Here is a 12,291-nt window from a genome sequence, read left to right on the forward strand (position 1 = left end):
GCACGGATCCAGTATAATGATACACATCCGATTTCTTTCTCAGCTGTTTACATTAATTTAAAACATAACTGACTGCGTTTACGAGAATGATCGGCGAGACGGGTACTATTGACATAATTCTGTGTGTATGTGTCTGTTCAAACATGATGAGATGCAAAAGACGAATCAACTCGGTGTTCGCGCGCCGTCTGAAAGGCGTCTCTCTGTGTGCGCGCGCGCTTTGCACATGTAGAACTGAAGATACGGTATGCGAGATGTGGCTTGTGCACGCGCTTCAGGTGTGAGTCAGACAGCAAGAAGAGACGGCAAAGAGTTGTTTTCTGCAACTTATTGCACTTAACTCTTTTCAACGTCAAGCAATTCCCTGCTATATTCGTCGAACTAAAACTTTGACCTTGTGCAACGTTTTGATTTAAGTAGCCTATTATTAAAATGATTCACATATCGCAGGCCCTTGCGATTTACATTTACGATATTTCGATAATTTCGATATATCGTGCAGCCCTAGTGGGTAGACATGTTTAAAGATAAATTGCCACTTATTGGCAATCACCTTTTTTAAAAACACATAAAAGCCCCCCAAAAATAAAAATAAATCACAAGTGGGGTATTCCTGATGTACTTTATGTCACAGAATAAAACATAAATGATCTTGAGCTCGTGTTAACCACAGACCTTATTTAAGGCATTTAACCAAAAATCAATTCAAAAACCCTGTGACTTTGTGACAATGGAACCATAAATGCCAACTCAAATTTCCAGGTTTAGGACTCATTCCCGCAGCACTCTATAAGGACATATTTTGTGCAAACGGATAACTAATGCATTCAATAGTAGCCTATTATTAAAATGATTCACATATCGCACACCCTTGCGATATGCATATTGCGATATTTACATTTGTGATATTTCGATATATCTGGCAGCCCTAGTTAAGAGTCAACCACGCCTACCTAAAACGGCTAGTTCTAACACGCCCCCACATGTCTACGTCACGATGTGGTCTAGACCGCCAACCGTCACTCACTCAAGCCCGCCGTGTGTGACGCTGTGTGTTTTGTTGTGAAAGCGAAACTACTTTGTTTGGCCTTCCAAAAGAGGACACGACTAGAAATCAGTGGTTAAGTTGTATTTACAACACTGTTCCAGAACAGTTCAACCCAAATACTCAGATGTGTGCAGCACCTTTTATGGAGGACTGTTTCCTGATCCTGGTAGAGTAGACTACAATGCCGGCTGTTCTGACTTACAGACTGGGTAAGTACATTTTCATATTTAAAGGATTTGCCACTGATAATTCAAACGCGAGTTTTGAGCAGTGTAGAGTAGCGCTTGCTGTTTGTCATTTCTCCGATCACAAATGCAGACATGGTTTTATGTTTTTGCGGCGCGATGCAACACGTAAAAAGACAGTATAAGTCATTATAATCAGTAATTATGTCCCCACTGGATGCAACAAATGCCTCGTTTATAATGGGTTTTAATGTTTTTGTCTCGTCTCTCCGGGACACGGCATCACAGTATGGTAAGGGGCGTAACATTTCCGTCATACGCTTGAGGTATTCGGCCAATCACAATGCACTGGATAGCTGGCCAATCACAGCACACCTTGCTTTTCAGAATGATGAGTTTTGTAAAAATCAACGTGTTTCAGAAAGGCGGGGCAAAGAGGAGAAACACTAATGTACAGTATGTGGAAAATAATGTGTTTTTTTAACCTTAAACCGCATAAACACATTTCATTACACCAAATACACAAACTAATGTTATTTTTAGCAACATCATATGACCCCTTTAAATAAAATATCTCCTTTTGAAGTGGACTTTGAGCTTTGTAACTTTGCAGATCTTTTTTATGCTCAAACAGTAACATTACAGACTAACTAAAGTTGAAAAAGTGAAAAAGCATAATAGGATCCCTTTAAATGAGCATTTTTTTAAATATTAACTTTAAATTATGCGGTTATTATGCAATTATATTATGGATGGATGGAAAAAAAAATCACAAATATTCTGATTTGTTATTTATATTTACACAAAATATTTAGATATTTATTTAAATATTGTTTATTTATTTATTAACTTTTTTTTCTTATTTATATTTCAAATATATGTCAGGTACAGACAGATAGATAGACTGACATACAGGCAGAAAGATAGATAGATGAGTCATGTAATGTATTTGATAACCTTTTTCTCTCTGTCTTTTAAATCATTAGTGACCAGTTGCACATTTCAAAGGATCAAAAAGATCGTGGTGCACAGTGAATCTGTGACTGGTTTAGCCATGCTGTGCGCAGTGCACACTAACACACTCGGTTATCTACATTTCCAGTTGCAGGTCGTCCCCAGTGTGCTTGATCTCCTATTATTGTCCTACTCTTATCAGAGCTGTTTATAGGAGCAATCTGAACAAATGTTTACAACACTAATTGAGTTGTCGACCCCCCTGTTAGAATTATTCACAGCCTTCATCAGTAATGTGACGAGCGATACAGATGTTGTTTAGCAGCTCTCAAACAACTCTTGTTTCATTATTCTTGGAAAGATACCATTATACCAGATACCCCAGGCTCATGTCTAGCACTCTTTTTCTGGTAAAATAAGTTTTTTTTCCACTACCAGACTGCATATAAGATACTCTTATGACCACAGAGACTCTCACAGCACAGCTTACATTGCTGTACTCTGTCTATGAACACTTATATTATCTTTTATGCAGTGCCACTGAAGTCTCATTGTCCTGATTTAGACAGTGTTTCACTGAAGTCTAACCAATTGCTTTATAATAATACGTTAAACAATGCACAATAGTGACTTTATCATTGCTGCTGAGCATAAATGACAGTTACATTTTTGCCTACTGATGAGGTTGCTGTAAACAGTCATTAAATTGTTCTTTTTGGTTTCACCATTACATCACTTTTGGGATTAAAAAAAAAACACTTGTCGGAATAAATGTATTTGGAAATATTTGAATTTAACCTAAAATGAACACTATGCCAATACTAAATATCAGGCTGATACAGATAAGCTGATAATTTATTTAATGTTGTGGCTAATAACCAATAAATGGCTGATATTAAAAATCTATACTATTTTATCAAAATAAATGTAATTTTAAATTGCAAATGCATAAGTGAATTTAGGCATTGATAGTGAATGACAAACAGCAATGCAAAAATACACAAAGCTTACATAATATAAAAATGTAATAAAAACTAAAATCAATCTTTTAAAATGCTACAGCTGAATTTAGACATAACAACATTATAATGAATCGCTATAAATGACATTTAACAGTGTTATTAAATTATTAGTGTTTTTAAAGATTAATGATGGATGGATGGAAAAGACAGAAATATGGAAAAAAGAATGCTGTTCATAAAAAAATATGATTTATTATACATTTACACAACATACATTGTTTTGATTGTTTAAATCGTATAATAATGTTTGTTTGTTTTGTTTTTTATTTGTTTGCTTGTTTATTATTTTAAAAATCCCAAGCTTTGGCAATATTGATAGACAGACAGACAGACAGACTGACAGACTGACTGGCTGGCTAGATGCAAATCATTTCTCAAGGGAAGTATTTCCAACAGTCACACTGTTTTCTTCATAGCACTCCTCTAGATATGGAAAAGTGTTTACTAACTGATGTGTATGATGACATAATTGATAGTGAATGACAAACTGCAATACAAGATTGCACAGTGTTCTCATCTGCAGGCATGGATATTTTAATAGTTGAGCAGGCAAAGCAGACTGTGGGTACACTCAGGGATATAATACAGTTTCCCCTTTGATTCTGTTGATGCATGATGGCAAATCAAAGATTATTCTATCACAGCTTAATTGGAATTTTGAAAGTTAAACGAGTTCAACACAGGTAATTTGAGATGAGATGAGGCCGATGAGATACCTTGAGATCTAATCTGACCTGAGCCATGAGTCATGAAGTGTGTCCTAAATTAATTTGTGACCTCTACGTATGCACTTGCACCGATGATGGAACCACAGAAAGACTGAGGAAAGAAAAAAAAACAATTCTTCTGGCAGAAGTATCTGATAACTCTTATGGACTATAACCCTTCTATCACAGCCAAACAAAATTGCTCTAATTCTTCACTTCAGCAGATAGCTTCAGTCGAATGGCAGCAATGCTATTATCCTGCAAAGTTGTAGGCTGATAGTCACTTTATGTTTGATTGCACAGTGTCGAAATCTCAGAATAGAGTAGCACTCTGACTTCACGTGTTATGCTGGAGTCAGTCAGTCAAGTTATTCAATCATCTTTTAAGCTGTTTGAATAAAAAAAACATATAGAAAAAAATATGAATGGCTAGAGAAATGAAAATTTGTATAGACAGATTGAAAACTAAAAAAAATTGAAAGTCATATTGCAACAGGACAAGACATCATTAATCAAAATTACACTTGGCTCTAAACAAACATGATGCCATCCTAACATGCTAACTGCTTCCTCTAGATCCCCCATATGCAGAGGTTAATGCTGTAGCCATTTATTTCCATAATTGTTGGGGCAGAGCTAATTTTCTCAAGGACAGCAGTCCTTGACTGCAGTCTTACACATCCAATCATGAATAAAAAAGTGCAGTTCATATCATTGGGATATAATTTCCACTTTTACTCATGCCGCTCTGCTCTCACCATTCTCATCAATCGAACAGTAAGTATTGTAATAACTCACTGGGCTCAGTTTATTTATTCATTTGTTTGTGTTCTGTGTTTTATCGAAAGAAAGAAAGAAAGAAAGAAAGAAAGAAAAAGAAAGACATTTACACAAACATTACAATTACAGATATATTATTTGCTTTAATCAGATATATTTTGAAAATAATAAATGCACTGACAAAAAAAATGTGCAATGACCAATTGATAAAATAAAAAAAACTTTGATAATGTAAGTCAATTTAATTAAAATAGATTTACACAAACATTACAATTACAGATATATTATTTGCTTTAATCAGATATATTTTGAAAATAATAAATGCACTGACAAAAAAAATGTGCAATGACCAATTGATCAAATAAAAAAAACTTTGATAATGTAAGTCAATTTAATTAAAATAGACAAAAGGCAATATATAATACCAAAATATTTAGACTAGACTTGCAAATGGAACTGTTTGGAGCGCTGAATGTTTTGAGAAAAACAGGACCATTGTTAACAAATTAAGAAGCAACAGGAAACATATTGAGAGTTAATTGGACTACATTACATCATGTTAATTACAGGCTGGAATGGAGGATTACACAGAAAGAAAAGCTGTATTTTTCTTTGTGGATGCAAACAAGTACTTATTTGACGCATTCCCACCAAATGCTCAATCCACAGCATATTAGTTAATGTCAACAAAACCATCACCAAGCACTAAAGAGAAGTTCTAAAGTGAAGTTCTACATTCATTTGACATATTTCAGGCATTTATAATATTGACCTAGCCTGACTGTTTAACAGTCGAACCTATCTAATGTCTTCAGTCAGGCGAAACAAACAAATTAATGAATGAATCAATCAATGACTTACTCATAAAAGACATTTACTGCCAGTTTTAGTTTTTTTAGAGTATAATTTCATTAAAAAAAGGTGATAGTTCACCCTAAAAGAAAAATTCTGTCATAATTGACTCACCCTCATGTCATTTCAAACCTGTACCACTTACTTTCATTTATGGAGCATAAAAGAAAATAAGGTCACTCTTTATTTTAAGGTCCAATTCTCGCTATGAAAAAACCATGAACTACAAATTTTGCCCAAATAAACTCATAATTTGCTGCTTATTAATAGTTATTAAGGCAGTTGTTAAGTTTAGATATGGTGTAGGATGTAGAATATGGTCATGCAGAATGTAAACAGCCAATATGTTAATAATAGGCATGCTAATAAGCAACTAGTTAATAGTGAGAATTGGTCCCTATTGTAACGGGGCTGACGAGACGTGAGACGTGCGGATCCATGTGCAAGCTTTATTTAAAGCAGAGAGGTCAGAAACACAGGCAGGGTCGAACAATGGCAAACAGGTATTTGGCGGGCAAGACGCAAGAATAATCCTAGGGCTAGCGAAGGTCAATGATCGGCGAACAGAATCAAAAGGGCGAGACTAGAGGGATAAATCCAGGAACACAGGAAAAGGTCAAGGCATGGGCAAACGGAGTCCAAACGGCAAAACGACAGGGCAATCCAGAAACAAAGGCAGCGATATATATACACGGGAAAATAGGCAAGGCAAGACTAGACTAAACTAGGAACTATGAAAAAGACAAAACTAAGACAATAAACAGGCTCCGTATAGCAACTAACACTAGGAGAGTGGAAAACGCAGAACAATACTAGAGACCAAACAGGACATAAACATGGAATGGTTTGGTAAAGTAGCTAACACTTGGAGAGTGAAAAACACTAGACAATACTCGGCAGTGAGAGAGAAGAAGTCCATGGCTTATGTAGCATGTCTGATTGGATTCAGCTGTGTGTGTGTGTGTGAGATCAGTGCATTCAGCTGTGTGCGTGTAATCAGTGCAATGGTTGATGGGAAATGCAGTCCTGGTTGATATGTAACAGTCTGTGTGGTGTGAGAGTCAATGTAATGGGAGAAGGGTGACCTCTGATGGCAAACAGACGGAAGTTCATGGACCGGATTCATGACAGCAGCAAAGTCAAAATTTTACATTTATTAAGTAAATAAACCTACAAATGACTTAAAACCAAGATATAAGAAAGTATTTTGACATCAAAAACTACATTTAAGCTTAATTTACACTTGACACTTTTATCCAGAGCAGCCTAAAAATAAGGAATGCTGCAATACACTGTTCAAAAAGTCATAGTCCAATGTTCTGTAGCTAACACATCTTGATTGTAAACAGTGATTCTAAATCACACACAGTGACAGTACCAGACAGGGCCACATGCGACTTTGTGCCCCCTGTAGTTTCCTGCAGAGTGCCACTGACAGTCCTGCATTTGTGCAAATTAACATTGGTCGTCATGACGACCACTACGTAAACTCGCTATTAACTTTTGTGTTTTGATAATGCAGGCTCAGGGCTGTGCTGTATTATTGAATGGGAGAGTTTATTGACAATTCCCATTAGATATCTTGATAGCAGTGAGTCACTGCCTAAACCACACAGCCCTGTTACTGGTATCCACTCGTAACGAAGAGATGCGAGATGGATCATACATGATGGGCTATACTGGAACTGCCTCTTGACTCATCATTCAATTACACTGAAAATGAAAATTAAAGATTCAAATTGAAATTGACACTAATCCCTCTCCACATTTAAAGCTGGATTTTAAACACATTCTACTATACTTGTTCAATATGTACAGACAACTATACTGCAGAGATTTGGTTTATTATGGAGTTTTCACACTGGTAGTGACAAAGTGATCTGACATTGTTCATTTTTAAATAGAGGTGAAGGCATAAGCAATAGAAACAGTTGTTAATGCAACCTTATGAAAATGAACAGCAACATAATGTACAGTAGTGCCACTAAATGTAGCAAAGCTATTGGTTTTACTATGATTCTCAATAGTGAGATGACACATCACTATTCTGAAATAATGCAGCTTTTAAGCAATCATTTGGAAATTAATGAAACTCTTTTGATTTGGTTATTTTCAATGAATTGGTCAAACTGGTCTGTGTCATTAAAGTCACAAGTTAAAGTTTAAGTTTGAAATCTCAGGCTTGCATTTCCTGTACAACCATGTAACTTGCCGCTTTACCCCCACAGTATGATGCATTGTTGTTAGTTAACTAGCCAGTCACATTTATTTCCTGAAACTGTATAGTAACTTTATTGCACATCAAAACGTCTCGGTTACGTATGTAACCCTCATTCCCTGAAGGAGAGAATGGAGACATTACGTCAGAACGACTGACGAATTGAGATCTCTTCTAAGAGCCCAACCATCTTTGACTGTAACAAACGAGCCAATAGACATTGGCTTGCAAGATTTGCATCACGCACCCTGCCCCTCAAATCAGGTATATAAGGCAAGTAATCGCACATTGTCCCGGTCGTTCAGCAGTGGTACAGCAATTGTGATGACGGGACATAATGTCTCCATTCCCTCCTTCAGGGAACGAGGTTTACATACGTAACGGAGACGTTCCCTTTCAGCCAGTCACGTTCAACGTTACATCAGAATGACTGACAAATTGGGATCCCTACCAAAGCGCCACTATAGCTCCCCCTTCCAGTGCCCTGTGAAAGCTATCAAATCCTCCTGCTCCTGCTGGGGTGGAAGATAGGACAGGACTTAGACAGAGAATTGTCCATCACTGCTGTTCCATACAGTGAGACATTTGGATAACACTGGGAAAGCGTACCCCCATAAGGGAACACTACAGAGACCACATCCTTCATGTAGGAGGTATTATGTGTAAATTACACACAAGGACTGGCCAATCAGGGCAGTCCTACATATGGAAGGTCTCTGTGGTAAACTTGGCCTAGCTTGGGTGAAATCAATACCGAGCAGAGATGGCAGAGCAGCTCTGCCAGGGAAAGACACAGGCTCACCATAAGGGAAGCCGTACCGTGGAAGAATACACATGTGGGATCACCCAAAGGGGGAATCACAACACATGGGCACCTAGCCTAGCACAAGGGATGACCCTGGCCATACACACGAGTGCTAAACCTGGCGTTTGATGCTCTGTCACATCTGACTGCCGAGGGTGCTGGAGGAACTCCAAACAGTGTTCGTCATGAGGGGAATTAGCCTGTGAAGCAAATTAACGCCAATATCTGGTCCGTAGAGGGGAATGGCACAGCAAGCATGACAGACACAGAGCGGGACCTGGGGTTTACTGGCTACGTGAGGCGAAGAGTGCAAGTAATCGCACATTGTCCCGGTCGTTCAGCAGTGGTACAGCAATTGTGATGACGGGACATAATGTCTCCATTCCCTCCTTCAGGGAACGAGGTTTACATACGTAACGGAGACGTTCCCTTTCAGCCAGTCACGTTCAACGTTACATCAGAATGACTGACAAATTGGGATCCCTACCAAAGCGCCACTATAGCTCCCCCTTCCAGTGCCCTGTGAAAGCTATCAAATCCTCCTGCTCCTGCTGGGGTGGAAGATAGGACAGGACTTAGACAGAGAATTGTCCATCACTGCTGTTCCATACAGTGAGACATTTGGATAACACTGGGAAAGCGTACCCCCATAAGGGAACACTACAGAGACCACATCCTTCATGTAGGAGGTATTATGTGTAAATTACACACAAGGACTGGCCAATCAGGGCAGTCCTACATATGGAAGGTCTCTGTGGTAGACTTGGCCTAGCTTGGGTGAAATCAATACCGAGCAGAGATGGCAGAGCAGCTCTGCCAGGGAAAGACACAGGCTCACCATAAGGGAAGCCGTACCGTGGAAGAATACGCATGTGGGATCACCCAAAGGGGGAATCACAACACATGGGCACCTAGCCTAGCACAAGGGATGACCCTGGCCATACACACGAGTGCTAAACCTGGCGTTTGATGCTCTGTCACATCTGACTGCCGAGGGTGCTGGAGGAATTCCAAACAGTGTTCGTCATGAGGGGAATTAGCCTGTGAAGCAAATTAACGCCAATATCTGGTCCGTAGAGGGGAATGGCACAGCAAGCATGACAGACACAGAGCGGGACCTGGGGTTTACTGGCTACGTGAGGCGAGTACACGAGAGGACACAGGCTCAACATAGATATTATAAAACCTTGCAAATGTGTTAGATGGTGCCCAGCCCGCAGATCTACATATAGAAGCATCATGTGCCAATGTCCAGGAGAATTCTACACTCCTTGTAGAGTGAGCCCTCACCCCCAGGGGGCATGGCTGATATTGAGCTTGGTAACTCAAGACTATGGCATCCATTATCCACTGGGTGAGCCTTTGCTTGGAGACAACTTTTCCCTTCTGTTTTCCCCATAGTAGATGAAGAGCTGGTATGAGGTCCTAAAGCTCTGTGTACAGTCCATGTATAAGCACAAGGCGCAAACGGGACAGAGCAGAGCAAGGGCTGGGTCTGCCTCCTCCAAGTGCAGCACCTGCAGGTTCACCATCTGATCCCTGAAAAGTGTGGAACCATGTGCACATATCCAGGCCGGGGTCCCAGGATGCTGCATGCCCGTTGCACATGGCACCCCTGCTGATGGCAGTGGCATCTGTTGAGACAACAACATGCCTGGACAGTTGCACTAGGGGAATTCCTATCCGTAGAAAAGCAAGGTCTAACCAAGGGCTGAAGATTTGGTGGCAGGACGGGTTGATTGTAACCTGGTGCATGACATGGTGCCATACCCATCTCGGAACTTGGTTGTGAAGCCAACACTGATGTGGTCTCATATGAAGATCTTTTTCCAATTGACCTGAAGCCCCAGATGGCTGAGGTGTTGGAGCACCCGGTCCCTGTATTCGTACAACTGTGTTCGCAACTGGGACAGTATTAGCCAGTTGTCAAGGTAGTTGAGAATGCTAATGCCTCTTTCCTTTAAAGGAATGAGGGCTGCCTCAATGACTTTCATGATGATACAAGGTGCGGTGGCCGGCCGGCAGGCCGGAAGGGCTTTCTACTGATATGCCCATCCCTCAAATGCAAAGCGTAGAAACGGTCTGTGCAGAGGGAGAATCAAGACATGAAAGTACGTGTCTTTCAGGTCGATCGCTGCAAACCAATCATGAGGACGAATGCAAAATGCTTTCTGCGTTAACATCTTGACAGGAGCTTGTGAAGGGCCTGGTTCAATGTACACAGCTACATTGCCCGCAGTACAGGAGCACTGAGGTGAACCAAATGCCCCTGAACTTGGGGGCGAACTGAATCGTGTAGCCAAGTCTGATGGTCTGAGTGAGTCAGCGAGACAGCCTGAAGAGCGCTAGCCAGGCTTCCAGAGACCGCATAAGTGGGAACAGAGGAACCACCAACGTACCCGCAGTGGGGCAGCAAGGTGGAGTGCAGGGACCCGACCGACAGAAGGCACAGTATCCTAAAGTGGGGTCTGAGTGCATGCTGCAGCACTTACCTGGCTCCACAGTAGGGTAGAGGGTGCATGAGAAAGCATGGCGTCCTTGAGCCGGGCCCTGCTGCCTGCTGGCTATAGAAGAGGGGGATGTGAGTGGCGAGGCACTGCATTGTTCACTGCCATCCGCACACTTTTGGGACTCAGAGAAAGAGGAAACTGCTCTTTTCTTGAAATTTTGGGAACCACTGGCTGTGGGCCAACAGAGGAACAGAACTCAAACTGAATGAAATATTCTCCACCTGGCCCTCCTCCGGGGGAGGCAGTGGTGCGATCCCCATCTCCTGAAGAGCAGGATCCTGTATCCCTGGGTCACCCATCTCAGGGACACCGCTTGCTCTGATGCGTTACGGGTCTGGCAGGGGCAGAGAAGGGGTTGTACCGCTTTCCTGCAGCCGGTTCCACACCGCTGCTAGGGTGGAGACGCTGGGTCCGCTGGGAGACACTGGGTCCCCTGTGAGAAGGACCAGCAACCTCATCCGGAAGCTCCACAGCTTGCGATGTTCTAGAGGAAAGAGGGGTCCACAGAGACATACTCAGCAGGGGAGCCCTCACTGTGATTCTCAGGTTACCCTGGCTATTCTCCAAAGTAGTCCTCACCTGCTTTGTGGAGGAGCTAGATCGGGGAATAGCAGAGGGAATTCCACCTCGTTTGAGGTACTCAAATCTTGACCAAAACATCACGACGGCCATTTTCCCGCAATGGAAACATGACTCATCCACGAAAACTAGCTCAACGTACTTTAAGCCCAGGCACGTGAAACAGTGATCGTGACTGTCATACGGGGCCAGGAAAAGACCACATCCAGAAACACATGGGTGGAATGACATGAGACAAAAAACGCAACATCACACACGTGTCATTCTTTTAGGGAAATTGCTCTTTTTATTTTAAGTGCTAAAGGGAAATGTCACGACAGACTGTTTCCTGTCAGTTTATCTGCAGCGTGCAAAAAGGCTATTTTTTCTGAAAGGCTGCAGCAGCAGCAGGAAATGCAGTGAAGATCGTGACCAACTCTGACACTCCGTCACTGATTTCTAGTCGTGTCCTCTTTTGGAAGGCCAAACAAAGTAGTTTCGCTTTCACAACGAAACACAGCGTCACATGCGGCGGCGGCCTAGAGTGAGAGGAGGCCGGTGAGCTTGAGAACGGCCCAGCCGGCGGATTCGACGAAGGAGCGGCCGGCGGGCTTGCGACAACCAAATGTGACGACACCGGGCTGGACTCCGC

Source organism: Sinocyclocheilus grahami, unplaced genomic scaffold (assembly GCF_001515645.1).
Source record: "Sinocyclocheilus grahami isolate Dianchi unplaced genomic scaffold, SAMN03320097.WGS_v1.1 scaffold670.1, whole genome shotgun sequence".
In the NCBI taxonomy this organism is placed as follows: Eukaryota; Metazoa; Chordata; class Actinopteri; order Cypriniformes; family Cyprinidae; genus Sinocyclocheilus; species Sinocyclocheilus grahami.